The following is a 5,470-nucleotide window of genomic DNA, read 5'->3' on the forward strand; positions in this document are numbered from 1 at the left end:
AGGCAGGAGGAGAGAGCCCCCCTGAACTGTATCTGCAACCGCCCTCCCCCGCCACAAAGTCCTGTCCCCCCCTCACCCAAAATCACAAGAAGGAGGGGCGCTAGGGGCCGTGAAAACTGTCACTCCACCCCAGCAGAGCGCTCATGTACCAAACAGCTCTCATGCCATAAATTTTGAGAAGTGCTTCCCTTCCTGGATCACCCAGTCCCAAATCCAAGTTTCATCCCCCCACTGTGTAGTTGAGTATTAAGAGTAGTTTGTTGTTATTCACTGTTTCCGTCACGTTTTCCTTGTCAGAAGACTTTGTGTGAAGGGGGGGGAGGGGTTTTTTAATTGCATAGGACAGCCTCCATTACCAGGGTACAGACTTGGGGGCAGGATCAACAGCAGGACACACACAGACTGCAGTCACTAGGCACCAGGGTCATTCTGGGAGGTGAATGCTGCCCCGGGTCAGTCTGTGAGGTGTATGCTGCCCCAGGGTCCTAGCGCCTGCCATCCACAAATGGCAAGGCAGGCTGCCCTTACCATGCCCTTCCACCCTAGCCACGAGCCTCTCCGATGCCCTGAGCCCCAGCAAGAGCCCTCATCCACGGACACATACTCACCCTTCCCACACACCCCTCACCCCTTCCTACGCCCTAACCCCCAGCCCAGAGCCTGCATCCAAACTCCGTCCCAAAGACGGCACCCCTCACCCCTTCCTGCAAACCCACCCCTTCCTGCACACCCACCTGCAACCGTCCTCCCCCCAGAGACCGCTGTAGGAGCAGGAGCCTGTCATTCCTCTAGTGTAGAAGCGGTCTGTACATCAGTGCACACCGTACCCACCACAGTCTGCGTCCATGTTTCAACCCTTGAACAGGAATTCATAATTAAAGAAAACTTTGTTAATAATCAGTGTTCCATTAAATTTATTTTAAAACGTGTGTTGGAAGGGGGGAAACCTGGAGAACGGGGTATGTAACCGCAGATCGAAGTCAACAGTCACTGAAACAGGCTCAGGTTCAGCTTCTCTGTAAATCAACTGGAGAGTCATAGGTTACCCTGCTCTCCGAGGAACCTAGCTTTCAAAGCCTCCCGGATGCACAGCGCTTCCCGCTGGGATCTTCTATCGGCACGGCTGTCTGGCTAAGCGTAATCAGCAGCCAGGCGATTTGCCTCAACCTCCCATCCCGCCATAAAGGTCTCCCCCTTGCTCTCACAGAGATTGTGGAGCACACAGCAAGCAGCAATAACAACGGGGATATTTTTTTCGCTGAGGTCCGAGTGAGTCAGTAAGCTCCGCCATTTCCCCTTGAGACGTCCGAAAGCACACTCCACCACCATTCTGCACTTGCTCAGCCGGTAGTTGAAGAGTTCCTTCTCACTGTCCAAGGCGCCTGTATAGGGCTTCATGAGCCAGGGCATTAGCGGGTAGGCTGGGTCCCCGAGGATCACTGTAGGCATCTGCACATCCCCAACCGTTATTTTGTGGTCCGGGAAGAAAATACCTGCCTGGAGGCGTCTAAACAGACCAGAGTTCCTGAACACACGCGCGTCATGAACCTTGCCCGGCCACCCGACGTAGATGTTGGTAAAACGTCCCCTATGTTCCACCAGTGCTTGCAGCACCATAGAAAAGTAGCCCTTTCGGTTAATGTACTCGCTGGCCTGGTGGGCCGGTCCCAGGATAGGGATGTGAGTCCCATCTATAGCCCCACCGCAGTTTGGGAATCCCGTCGTGGCGAAGCCATCTCTGACGACCTGGACGTTTCCTAGAGTCACTACCTTTGAGAGCAGTTGCTCAACGATTGCGTGGGCTACTTGAATCACAGCAAGCCCTACGGTAGATTTGCCCACGCCAAAGTGGTTCGCTACTGACCGGTAGCTGTCTGGCGTTGCAAGTTTCCAGAGGGCTATGGCCACTCGCTTCTGCACAGTCAGGGCTGCTCGCATCCGGGTGTCCTGGCGCTTCAGGGCAGGGGACAGCAAGTCACAGAGTTCAAGGAAAGTGCCCTTACGCATTCTGAAGTTTTGCAGCCACTGTGATTCATCCCAGACCTGCAGCACTATGCGGTCCCACCAGTCCGTGCTTGTTTCCCGGGCCCAGAATCGCCGTTCCACACCATGAACTTGACCCATTGCCACCATGATCTCCACTGCGCGGCGTACCCTGCTTTGTGAGAGGTCTGCGCCACTCTGTGACTTCCTGTCCTCACCGCGCTGCCGAAGCCTCCTCGCCCGATTTCTCAGCAGCTGACTGTGGAAGAGGTGGACGATAAGGTGCGAGGAGTTGACAACGGCCATAAGTGCAGCGATGATCGCAGCGGGCTCCATGCTCACAGTGCTGTGGCGTCCGAGCTGTAACCGACCAGAGAAGGGCGCGAACAGATTTCCCGCTGGCGCTTTCAAGGAGAGAGGGTAGGAGTGACGGTTGAATGATGACAGTTACCCAAAACCACCCTCGACACATTTTTTCCCCCAGCAGGCATTGGGGGCTCTACCCATCATTCCAATGGGCAGCGGGGACTGCGGGAACTGTGGGATAGCTTCCCACAGTGCACCGCTTCCAAAGTCGACGCTGGCCCCGTTACTGTGGACTCAGACAGTCGAATTAGTGTATTTAGTGTGGATACATAAATTCGACTTCATAAGGTCGATTCCACAAATTCAAATTAAGTAGATTCGAAATAGTCTTGTAGTGTAGACGTACCCTAACACTTTAATATTAGGAATCGCAAGTGGATCGGCACTTAGGAAATCCTGACTACTGAGGGTAATGGAGAGTAGTGGCTCAGAAGAGTGATGGGAAAAGTAGAAAAAATGTTTTCATAGAAATGTAGGACTGGATAGGACCTTGATAGGTTATCTAGACCTATTTCCTGCACTGAGGCAGGGCTAAGTAACATCTAGGTCATCCCTGAAAGGCTGTTTGTCTAACCTCTCCTTTAAAACCTCCAGTGAAGGAGATTCCACAACCTCCCTAGGTAATTTGTTCCTGTGCTTAACTACCCTGACAGTTACAAGTTTGTCCTAATGTCTAACCTAAATTTCCCTTGCTGCAATTGAAGCTCATTACTTCTTGTCCTGTCCTCAGTGGCAGGGATGAAAGTGGGCCGGTACGGCGTACCGGTAAGAAGTTGGTACCAGCCTGTACGCAGCCCACATGAAAGTGCTGCCATGGCAGTGCTTTAACGTCCCTGCCCCTTTTGCCTCCCCCGTCAGCAGCCCTGCTAGTAGAGTCCGTACCGTCAGAGCTGCCGACGGGAAGGGGAGTGACGTTAAAGTGCTACCATAGCAGCACTTTAACGTCCCTGCCACGAACAGGAGTGAGAAAAAAGAGCAGCTGCCCCGGGGCAGGTGATTTAAAAGGGCCTGGGGCTCCAGCTGCCGCTACTGCAGCAGCGACCGGGGCCCTGGGCCCTTTAAATCGCTGCTGGTGCCCCGGGCAGCACAGATGGGCTGGCTCGGGGACGCTGACCCTCCCCCAGCTCCACCCCTTCTGCCCAAGGCCCTGCCTCTTCCTGGTGGGAAGCCAGCCCCCGTACCGATAAGTCTTTGGTCTTGCTTTCACCCCTGCTCAGTGGATAAGCAGAACAATTTTCACCTTCCTCTTTATGACAACCTTTTGCATACTTGAAGACTGTTATCATGTTCCCCGCCCCCTCAGTCTTCCCTCCTCCAGACTAAACAAACCCAATTTTTTTAATCTTTCCTCACAGGTCATGTTTGTCCACATCTTTCCTGAAATGTGGTGCCCAGGACAAAATATTCCAGTTGAGGCCTTATCAGTGCTGAGTGGAATGGAACAATTACTTGTCATGTGTTGCTTACAATAGTCCTGCTAATACATCCTGGGAACAATGTTCGCTTTTTTTTGTGTGTGCAACATTATTACATTGTTGACTCATATTTAGCTTGTGATCCAACTACTATAACCCCCAGATCCTTTTCTTCAGCACTCCTTCCTAGGCAGTCATTTCCCATTTTGTATTTGTGCAATTGATTATTCCTCTCCAAAATGTAGTATTTTGCATTTGTCCTTATTTATTTCAGACCATTTCTCCAGTTTGGCAAGATCATTTTGAATTTAATTCTGTCCTCCAAAGTGCTTGCAACCTCTCCCTGTTTGTTATCATCTGCAAACTTTGTAAGTGTACTCTCTATGCCATATCCAAATAATTTATGAAGATATTGACTAGAACAAGACTCAGTATGCCCTCCAGGTCTAATGTGAACCATTGATAACTACTGAGTGTGCTTTTCCAACCAGTTGGTCACCCACCTTATAGTAGCTTCGTCTAGGTTATATTTCTATAGTTTGTTTATGAGAAGTTCATGTGAGACAATATCAAAAAGCCTTACTAAAGTTGTGATCTATCACATCTTCTGCTTCCCCTCCTATTCACAAGAGTTACCCTGTCAAAGAAGCATATTATGTTAGTTTGACATAATTTGTTCTTATCAAATCCCTGATGACTGTTACTTATTAACTTATTTTCTTCTTGGTGTTTATACACGGATTGTTTAATTCTTTGCTCCATTATCTTTCTGGTACCGAAGTTAAACTGACTGGTGCATAATTCTCTGGGTTGTCCTTATTCTCCTTTTCAAAGATAGGTATTATATTTTCCCTTTTCCAGTGTTCTGATATGTCTCCTATCTTCCATGAGCTCTCAAAGATAATTGCTAATGGCTCAGAAATCTCTTCAACCAGTTCCTTAAGTATTCTAGGATGTATTTCATGGGACCCTACTGATTTGAAGACACGTAACTTGTCTAAGTAATTCTTAATTTGTTCTTTTCCTATTTTAGTCTCTGATCCAACCCCACTGATGCTGATGTTTGCTCTGTTAGTCATCCAATCACTGCTAACTTTTTTGGTGAAAACTGAAACAAAAAAGGAACACTTCAGCCATTGCTGAGTTTTCTGTTATTGTCTTTCCCTCCACATTGAGTAATCAGTTTTCCTGCCTTTGAAATTGGCTAACAGATAGGGACAAAGAATAATATTTTTTTCCTTTTCACCTGAATACAACAGATATTGTGAAAAATCAGTGGATTTATGTCCTCCTGCTTTCATATTTACGTGCTCCCAAAGCCCTTGGATTTTTCTTCGGAAGGAAGGATCATCTTACTGCTCCCTTCACCATGAACTTCACAGTAGATGAAGCATTTCATACTCTATTGAAATGTAGCCAACACTGGGGTGGAATATCATGGCATTTTTAACAGCACACAACAATGCTAGGTTTAGCCCTGGTTTAAGAGGGTGCAATCTCAATTAACATGAAAACAGGAGAACATAAATCTTTTAGACAGTTGCCCTGTCTGCCTCTTGCTCATTCATATTTCTGCCTGCCTATAAACTTCCCTTCTGGTAGCATTCCAAACCTGTATAATTGTAGTAAAAGCTTATTAATGCATGATTTTGGCAGGGAGGGTTTCTTTGAGTATGACCATAATCCTAGACAACTAATACAAGGGT

Source organism: Mauremys mutica, chromosome 5 (assembly GCF_020497125.1).
Source record: "Mauremys mutica isolate MM-2020 ecotype Southern chromosome 5, ASM2049712v1, whole genome shotgun sequence".
In the NCBI taxonomy this organism is placed as follows: Eukaryota; Metazoa; Chordata; order Testudines; family Geoemydidae; genus Mauremys; species Mauremys mutica.